We start from the raw sequence: 10847 nt of genomic DNA, 5'->3' as shown, positions 1-10847 counted from the left end.
AGTCCATCTGTGAAGACAGACAGCTCTGTGCAAGCCCAGACCATGCAAAATGTCCACCCCCAGAATATATTCCGGTATAGGAGAAACATACGCAGTGTACAGGTGGGGAGTCAAGTGGCCAATGCCAAGATGCAGACACACAGGTTTCACCTTCACTGACTGGCTCCCATAACCGTCCATAAATGCAGCTTTGCCCAGAAATTTATCTGGGTTCCCATAAACTAGACTGTAGTCTGCACCAGTATCTACCAGTGCTAGGACCCGCTGTAAATTAGTGGGGGACCAGAAGATTGCCAGCTCCACATACAGCCTCTGGTTGTCTGGTTTCCCCTGCCAAGCTGGGAACGTCGGCCAGTTCCCTAATCAAACAACAAAGGCTCCGTATCTCTGCCTGTCTGCAAATAGTCCTTGAGTTGCCGCGTCTGGGAGGGATTAAGTTGAACAACATTATTTTGGCTCCCACACCTTAGGCATTTTCTGGAATTGCTGCTGCGGGGGCAATTGCCTTCACAGAGCCAACAACATTCCATTGGGCTGCCCGTCAATTTTCTCCCGAGCAACCCCAGCTGCAAGTAAATCAATCCATATCTGCATGCAGGTCACCTGCTGCAGCCCCTTTTTATCTCGTGGGGTGGTTAACTGCGGATGAGGCATTTTCCCCTTCCTTATGTTGCGGATTCCCCGGTCCTGCGAATGGCCTTCTGCCTCCCTGAGGGCTGCCATAGCAGTAGTTCCTTCATGTATGCGGCACCCCACAGACGGGGTGAGAGCAGCGGGCTAGCAAGCCATAACGGTTCGGGGTGATGAACTCAGCACAAGATCCCTCATGTGGGAGGTAAAGCGTTCATCATCTGACCCCCCGGTATTCAGACCAAACATAGCCTGCCGCATACCCATCTCCAAGAGTATCTGCACCAAATTAGTATATGATTGCCATTTACTCACAGTTCCTAGTATCTCTCCGGCATCATTCAAAAGAGTCCGTATGACTGTCATTAGCCACTTGATTAATGTGTGACCACTTTGCTCTTGTGCCAGCCGTTGGCACAGCTGCAGCTGCTGACGAAGGCACGGGTGAGTTGTGATGGAAGTCAGCTTCTCCATCTCAGAGGCGGAACAAAAAATGCTATCAGCTCCCTCAGATGCTGCCGGCGCTATTTACCTAATTCCCACAACTCAGTGGCGGCATAGGCATAATAAGAGGTGTGTTCCACCACTGTGGAGGGGGTCCCTGGGCTCTCCCCTGGGGTCCCATCAGCTGCTTATGTTCTACCTTCTGACGGATCACAGGACGAGCCTGCAGCGGAGGAGCCTCCTCCTCCTGAACATCAGACCTAACGGGAGTGTCCTGCTTTGAGGACCGGCTCGAGGTCGCACTAACAGCTGTTGCTAACTCCTGTTCCAGGCTGTTTATCTGGGCCTCCAAGTACCCTGCTTGCTCCTGGAGGCCTCTCACCCCAAGGTCCTGCTCAAAGCTGTGCACTTGGGCCCCCAGGCATGTGTCTTGCGCTGGAAGGTCCCTTACCTGTTGCACTGAGCATATACTTCCTGCAGTGCAGTCAGAAACGCCCATCAGACTCTGCTTGCAAAGGTACGTTCTTTCTCTGTGCTGTGAGCTTCCAGCTGCTTCAGTGCTTTCTCCACACTCGAAGGAGACCTGTCCTCTGGTTCCCATGTTTCCACTGGGGCTCATCCAACCAGTGCTGCTGTCACCGGGTATCCCAACCCATGCTGCAGCCACAAAGCCAACCCTGGGATCCCCAAAGGCTGAAGACCCACTTGCCTCATCCTGCCAACTGCGCTAGTTGTCAGGTTCACCACTATGTCAGGTTCACCACTATGCCAAATGTCATGCTGAGGTCCGAAGGGAGTGGGTGGATGAGCAGAAAGAACTCAGGGGGCTGTAGGCAGGTGAAAGAGGATTTTATTCATCAGCAGCTCTCATCAATAGCTTTCTCACACTGTCTGCCCTGTCTCGGCTGCTTGAGCCAGCAACTCCCACATACAGCTGCACAGCTGGCTCTCCCCTGCCTTCAGGGTCAGCAGCTTAACTCTTTCTCTCTCTGGGCATGAGCAAGCTGAGCTGTGTTCTGGCTGCCCTCTGTCTGCAAAGATGGACAGCTCTGACTCTCTCTCTTTCTCTGGGCACCAGTGCCTGTACAGTGTCAACAGGGCAATTATACCTTTTACAGGCAATAGTGGCTTAGAGGTGATGAGCCTTCCCTATGTTATGGCTATGGTGGTGAGTTTCTCTATGTTATGTCTATATGGCTGTGATAACAAATGGAGTTATACACCTGCGCTCTAAACTCACTGAGTCACTCTGGATGTTTACCTTGGCCTATCCTTTGACCAAAGCACAGCCATGCTCTTTACAATGCTGTCTCAAATAATCAAATTATGATTGAAGAGGACAGAGTTTGGATGGTGGATGGAAAGGCTCAGGCACAAAGGAAGGTTATGTCAATGAAAATGGTGAAGGAGGAAATCTGAAATTCCACTCTCCGTACAAGCAATAAAAAACTGGCAAAAAGTGTAAGAATCAACATTTTTGGGACTCTGGAAATAACCAAATGCTGCAGCAACCCAGGGAATGCTTATTCAAGAAGAAAGCTAAATCTTGCCAACAACAGCAAACTTTGTGGTGTTTAATGTACTTTAGTCCCATTTCCCTCTCTGAAGCTCAGCAGAAGCCTTGATAATAAGGCCTAAATTCTTGGCACTTGCTTAACATGGAAAACACCTGAGCATGTTTAGTCACTAATTTGAAGAGGTTAGAAGAACTTGATAGAGCACTTGAAGTCACTGTAACTGAGAGGAAAGTGGATGTGCCAGGTGGAGGGGCTTTGACAGGAGGAGGTTCACTTCAGATATAAGGAGGGGAAAGGAGAGACCATGTGCCATCTGCTTGTGCAGAGCACTGTTACTTTTTATTCTATGCTTCCTATTTTTTTCTATTAGATAAGGGGCATATGCCAATGGTGAATATGAGATGACTAGGAATCTTAATGGGCTTTGTAGTCACTGCCAATATCTCCATGCAGATTGACATCTGAGAATTTATGGTAAATATTGATTTGTACAGTTGTGCTATAGCAATACAAAATGGACTAAGACATACCCTATGTAATGAATTACCATATCCCACCTATGTCACCCATAGTGTGCCTGCCTCCCTGTCCATTTCTACTGCCACTGCCTTATTCTAGGCCTTTATAGCCTCAATTCTGGATCACCTGCATTGCCTAATAGCTGACATTCCTAACTCTAGGCTACACCCTTTTCTTTCGTTTCTTTTTTTCTATAACAGAACTCAGAAGTCTATGCAGTCATGGAGAAGATGCATGTATTCATCCACGAATGAAGATTTGCTAGCCATTTGCAGTTAGAGCAAAAAGAGATAAAACCAAATTGTCTGTTGAGTCACTTGGGTTGCCTGGCAACAAGTTAACTGAGACTAGAGCCGCTGTCAACCCCACTTGGGAGGGACTCCGTAGAATTTCAACTTACTGCAATGTCTTTCAGGTGCTATCAGCAGTAGCATGAGGTTCTCCTGAGGAATTGCAAACCAGCTGCCAGATCTACTATCAACAGCACTTTCACAACCACAGGAGCTCCCTATGTTACTAATTGATTGGGTGATCTCAAAGTCCCTACGTAAAGGATGAGCAGCAGGGGGATGGGAGTACTTCTCTGGGAACACAATTCCTGGTGTGTCCAGCCATTCCTGGAACAAGTACTCCTTTCCAGGCAAGGCTGAGTCCCAGAATTGGTGTGTAATTTACCAGGCATGTTTTGGCTTGTACTGTGAAATATTTATAGGGTTTAGCTGGGCACTAAAGGATAAAGGGCCAAAGGAGTACAGCATATTGGTAGCAAGTAAGGTGAAATGATAGATCCAAGATGGGCATTCTTTTGCTTTGGCTGCCATAACAAGATACCACAGACTAGGTGGGTTAAATAACAGAAATTTATTTTATCACTGTTTTGAAGGCTGGAAGTCCTAGGTATAGATGTGGGCAATACTGGTTGCTTCTAAGGCCTCTCTCCTTGGCTTGCAGATGCTGCCTTTCCCGTGTCCTCCCAGGGTCTTTCCCCTTTGTGCACGCATTCCTGGTGTTTTCTGGTGTGTCCAAATTTCCCCTATTATAAAGACACCAAGCAGCTTGGATTAGGGCCCTCCCTAATGCCTTTATTAACTTAAACACATCTTTAAATGCCCATTTCCAAGTGCAGTCACATTTTGAGGTACTGGGGTTTGGAACTTTGACATATGAATTTTGGGTGAACACAGTTAATCTTATAATGGCTAAGGAGAAAAATGAACAAAGTAGGGCAATTTGATGAGAAATTATAAACTAGAGGGTGGGATCCCTAAAGAGGACAAAGACAAAAATAGATTTGTTAAACAGGGAAGCTATAAAGAGAGAAGGTTATGGTGAGAAATATCTGAAATATTACTTTGGAGATAAAAAACTTTCGCTGAATAATACAATCTAGGGTATGATCTTAGAAGTGGATAGGTGGGGTAAGTAGGAGGTAGACTTCAGAGTTGATGAAGTCAACCCCCAGTGCACTAGAATATGGGACGTGTCTCTGATGTGAACATTGAAATAACTTAGAAGGAAGGCAGATAGTGGGATACAGAGGAATGCAGAATCTGATGTGAAAATATACTCTTCTCATTTGGATTTGAGCCATTGCTTCATGGCAGGTGACATGCAGCCAAGTTTCCTAGGATTCTGAAAACCAAGTTGATTTGAATTTGCTATTTAAGGAGGGCATATTTTAAAAGCAGGACTCGGCTGGGTGTAGTGGCTCACGCCTGTACTATCAGCACTTTGGGAGGCCAAGGTGGGTGGATCACGAGGTCAAGAGATCAAGACCATCCTGGCCAATATGGTGAAACCCCATCTCTACTAAAAATACAAAAATTTGTGGGACATGGTGGCATGCACCTGTAGTCCTAGCTACTCAGGAGGCCGAGGCAGGAGAATCACTTGAACCCAGGAGGTGGAGTCTGGTGACAGAGCGAGACTCCATTAAAAAAAAAAAAAAAAAAGAAAGAAAGAAAGAAAGAAAAAAAAGAGAAAAAAGCAGGACTCTAGTGTTGTGGGAAGTAAGGGACCCAGAACGGAGGGACCGGCTGAAGCTGCGGCAGAAGAACATAAATTGTGAAGATTTCATGGTCATTTATTGGTTCCCCAAATTAATACTTTTATAATTTCTTACGCATGTCTTTACTGTAATCTCTGAACATAAATTGTGAAGATTTCATGGACACTTATCACTTCCCCAATCAATACCCTTGTGTTTTCCTATGCCTGTCTTTACTTTAATCTCTTAATCCTGTGATCTTCTTCGTAAACTGAGGAGGATGAATGTGGCCTCAGGACCCTGTGAGGATTGTGTCAATGGCACAAATTGTTTATAGAGCATGTGTGTTTGAACAATATGAAATCTGGGCATCTTAAAAAAAGAACAGGATAACAGCGATGTTCAGGGAACAAGAGAGGTAACTTTGAACTGGCCGCCAGTGAGCCGGACGGAGCAGAGCTATATTTTTCCTCTTTCAAAAGCAGACAGGAGAAATATCACTGAATTCTTTTTCTCAGCAAGGAACATCCCTGAGAAGGAGAATGTGCCCTGAGGGTAGGCCTATGAACGGCCCCCTTAGTAGCGTGTGCCGACTTTAAGGTCAAAGCCGAAGGGATGAAATAAGCCCTGGTCTCCTCTAGCGCTCCCAGGCTTATTAGGAGGAAGAAAATTCCCACCTAATAAATTTTGGTCAGACAGGTTGTCTGCTCTCAAACCCTGTTTCCTGATAAGATGTTATCAATGACAATGCATGCCCGAAACTTCATTAGCAATTTTAATTTCACCTCATCCAGTGGTCCTGTGATTTCACCCTGCCTCCATTTGCTTTGTGATATTTTATTACCTTGTAAAGTATGTGATCTCTGTGACCCACACCCTATTCATGCACTCCCTCCCCTTTGAAAATTGCTAATAAAAACTTGCTGGTTTTATGGCTTGGGGAACATCACGGATCCTGCTGACATGTGATGTCTCCCCCGACACCCAGCTTTAAATTTCTCTCTCTCTTGTGTTCTTTCCCTTAGGAAACCCAGCAGAGACACTTAGGAAATAGAAAAGAACCCACATTAAACATCAGGAGCAGGTTCTCCCAATACTCTAGCAATTTTATTTTATACTAAATCTATTGTATTTTATTACCAATCAAAAAGGTGCTTCACATATTTTTTGTGAACTCCATTGTGTCAGGTATTATATGCAATAATAAGAAAATATAAAACACAGTCTCTATGATTAAAGTTTACATTCAAGTTTAAGAAACATGAGCAACATACCTGAGACAGAACCCAAATAATCTAAAGAATCTTATATACTAAATTTTGTGATCCAGACTCAGTGCTAAAAGAATTTGAAGAAGGAAATCGACAAGGGATGTTAAGAGATGGGAGAAACGGTAACAAGCTGAAGCTGAAGAAATGGGTATGCTTTGAAAAGCAGCGAGAAAGGAACTAGGTGAAACAAGTAACCTGACAGAGAGCCAAGTGAACACGGCAAGTTTGTGAATATATAGACTATTATTTGGACAATATATGCCTAAGGATAGGCATATATTGGGGAATATAGAAATCAAAATGTACAGCATTGAAACAAAAAGAGCTCATGAAATAAACAACAGGTTAGTATACCATTAGCTTTCACTGGGAAGAATTCAAAAGCTCTTTAATGTTATAATGCAAATACATGACCTGAGTAAATGGACATTTATAAAAGAATGTTTGGATGGGTATAGCCTAAAGCTAGGAAGGTCAACTATTAGGAAATTCAGATGATCTGGAATTTAGGGTATGAGTGCTTAGAACAAGGCAGTGGCAGTGGGCGTGAAGAGGGAGGCACGTTATTGGTGACGTGGGTGGGATGTGGTAACTACTTATATAGGATATGTCTTCATCTATTTTGTGTTGCTATAACAGGATACTTGAGGTTGGGTAATTTCTAAAGAAAAGAGGTTTATTTAGTTTACAGTTCCACAGGCTGAGAAGTTCAAGAGCATGCCCCTGGCTTCTGGTGAGGGTTTTTATGCTGCATTATAACATGATGCAGAAAGTTCAAGGGGAAGTGGACACTTGAAAGAGATAAAACCTGAAGAACATCCTGGCTTTCTCATGGAAATTAATCAATTTCTAGGAGGACAAATCCAGTTTCACCAGAGTGAGAACTCTTTGACTACCATGAGAATAACACCAAACCATTCATAAGAAATCTCCCATTATGACCCAAACACCTCCCACTAGGCCCCACCTCTCAATGCCACCACACTGGGGATCAAAATTCAACATGAGTTTTGAGAGGGACAAACCAAACCATAACAGACTGTAATGGGGGATTCTGGGGTAAAGATTATTAAGTTTTTGAGTGTTTCTGATAGATGAAAAGTGGTAGTGTTGGGGTAGAGGGCAACTAGCTTGAGAAAAAGTTAATTTCTGAACATTTATTTTAAGAGGCTAGCTTCATGTCCTTGTTTAATAATCTAAGTCATATAGACAAAAAATTAATTTCATATTCATGTAGGAAGCTACTGTGAATGATAAAACAAGTTAAAATAATTGACTCCTCTAACAGCATACTTACATATTGTACTATAATATATGTGTATAGAGAACATTTATGAGCATAGAAAATAATACAGAGATAAATAAAATTTTATGCCAAGTACAAGTGAAATTGTGTCTCTATTGTGGGGAAAATGGAGACAAATACTTTTGTTTACATAACATGTATACAAATTCTGCCTAATTTTAAGCTTATTTTTCATGCTATTGGTAAATATTTATTATAGAAACATTAGAAAACTCTCATCTATTTTATTAAATAAGGAATTATTTACTATACTGTTTGGCAATCTACTTTTCTGCCCAATAAAATAGAATTCATATTTTAAAAAATCACTAAATAATCTTCTCCAGAATCTTTTAATGATTTCATAAGATCCTATAGTATATATGCTTTGTAATCCTTGTCAAGTATTGTGCAGTTTGATATTTAGGTTACTTGTAGTATTTTATTACTTAAAACAATGCAAAGAACATTCTGATAGCTTATTTTGAATATATGTACAACTATTCTCTTAGCACACGTTTTAGAAATTGAATACTATATAACATTTTGTTTTTTAAAATTATATTGCCAGTTTCCCTCCTGGAAAGAAATATCTTTGCCTATTTAGTAGGCAAAATAGAATTTCATTTTAAACTTAACTGTTTCATCTTTAAATACACTTACTATTCCTTTTCTTTTTGAATTATCTGGTGTCCTTTATGCACATTTCTATGATATCTTTTCTTCTTTTTATTGTTTTGTAAGATATTAAGCCTCATATATGTTACAGACATTTTGCTTAGTTTATTATTTTCCTTCTTTAAGAGAGAAGAAAGACCAAAACATTTTTTCTTTCTCCTCTCATACATAACACTTGCCATAACACTTCACCTCTGATTTACCAAAGTGGATGTGGGGTGTTACCTCTGTCAGCCTAAAATAACAACAAAGAGAGTGGCACACAAAATGAAAGAGCTTATGTGGTAACGAATGACAGGGGAGCATAATCCAGAATTTGTATGCTATGATGAGTTGTAGGCATATTCAGGCAGGGTGAGGCAAGGGGAGACTTTTAAAGGCAAAATGAAGAAACGCAAGTTGTTTTGAAATAATTATCATTGGCAATAAGGATAAATAACAAGGGTGGTATCAGTACAAGGTTACAGGTGATTTCCAGGCAGATGTCAATGTGGAAATGTTCTTTGTGTAAGATTGCAGTGGTCTTTGTGCAAGGTTGTGGTTTTCAGACAATTCTTGTAATAGTTTCTATCATAGGCATGTGTGTATGAGAGCCCTCTATTATGACCTTCTGACTCCATTTTGTTACAGTTCAGCACAAGTGACTCCATTTTGATTCTGATAACTTTCACATTTTCCCATTTGATCAAGATATTTTCTCTGAAATGATTGTTGATTAATTAACTAGTAGTTAGGTTTGATTGTTCCTTCATACTGGACGGACCTGTTCTGGTTGGTTTCATCCTGTGTGGAGTAAATAGCCAGCAGTTATGACTCAATATCAAGACGCTTTGGCTACATTTGACCAACAAGGAGGTTTAGAAGAATGGGCTCCCAGGTTAAGTTTGCCCGAAGTTCATTGTCAAGTTCAATTTTGCCAGTTCCATAGGTATGGGAGGTATTGTTCTGAAGCACTGGACCAGCATTATTCGGTTAGGTGTTGTACTTCTATAGGAATTTGATAGGAAACAGGCACAACGTTTAAAAAGAATAATACAGGGTAAAAATGACAGCAACATGATGTCCAAAGTTTGTATAATGGTTTTCAGCCATGAATCTAGGTCTGAAGGCAACCAAAAAAACAAATAAACTGACCATGGGGAAGGGAATGAGACCTGCCAGATATTAGAGGAAACTAGAAGAATTTAGGATTGAGTCCAGTCTACAGATAGATAATAAAAAATTGCAAAACAATGAACAGGGTTACAATCTAATAACAGGTGTATTATAACTTTTAAAAGGCTATCTCTATTTTACCAAAATAGATGATCAAAGCAAGACTAGTATGTTTGCAAACTTGACCTGATTATTTATACAAATCCAGGAAGAATGATGATTGATCTAATAGGTTGAAAACCTCTTGAGACTAAAAAGCTGAATCAAGGCAAACTTTAGATTTCACCTGCAGTATGTTCAAACAATTGAAATATGACATCCTAGTCAAAACCTCAGTAATACAATCAATGTTTTCAATTGTATCCTGTTATAAAGAAAATAGATTCTTATTGAACTTATGCAAATAGCTATATATTGTCATAAAAGTATCCATGAATAGTTTCTGAATTCTGGAGGGATCAGAAGAAAAAACTTAAATATTTTGAATTTTGTTTATAAAAATATACTTTATGAAATTGCCATAAGCTACAGAGAGCTTAAGTAGCTTAAGTGGAAAGCTTCCTTAAATATGGAAAACAAAGTATTAAAGAATCAACAAAAGTTTAAGTAAAAAGTTATAAACATTATTTTTATCAGTTATTATCTCATGTAATAAAGTCTTGTGCTGCTTGATCTTGGTTAACAATTCCATGAATTTATCCGTTTCTTCATTAGAGTTTCAGAAATTTTTACCCAGTCCAATGGTATGATCTTAAAGTTATTAGAAACCTGTATTCAATAGTACTCATCAGAGTTTTTTCCATGAGAATGAGTTTTAGATTGTATCTAATTGGAAGCGTTTTAGAGAAAACCAAAGCAATAAATGTCTATGGACAAAGACTTAGAATAACCAGCATTAAGAATCTAATGATAGAGGGTGGAGCAAGATGGTCGAATAGGAACAGCTCCAGTCTCCAACTCCCAGCGCGAGCGACACAGAAGAACGGTGATTTCTGCATTTTCAACTGAGTACTGGGGTCATCTCACTGGGGAGTGCCAGACAATCGGTGCTGGTCAGCTGCTGCAGCCTGACCAGCGAGAGCTGAAGCAGGGCGAGGCATTGCCTCACCTGGGAAGCACAAGGGGGAAGGGAATCCCTTTTCCTAGCCAGGGGAACTGAGAAACACAACACCTGAAAAATCGGGCAATTCCAACCCCAATACTGTGCTTTAAGCAAACGGGCACACCAGGAGATTATACCCACACCTGGCCGGCAGGGTCCCATGGCCACGGAGCCTCCCTCACTGCTAGCACAGCAGTCTGCGATCTAACCACAAGGCAGCAGCGAGGCTGGGGGAGGGGCACCCGCCATTGCTGAGGCT

The sequence above is a fragment of the Rhinopithecus bieti genome, unplaced genomic scaffold (genome assembly GCF_001698545.2).
Source record: "Rhinopithecus bieti isolate Rb0 unplaced genomic scaffold, ASM169854v2 scaffold_40655, whole genome shotgun sequence".
Classification (NCBI taxonomy): domain Eukaryota; kingdom Metazoa; phylum Chordata; class Mammalia; order Primates; family Cercopithecidae; genus Rhinopithecus; species Rhinopithecus bieti.
The sequence above is the reverse complement of the archived record's forward strand: the minus strand, read 5'-3'. Positions refer to the sequence as shown.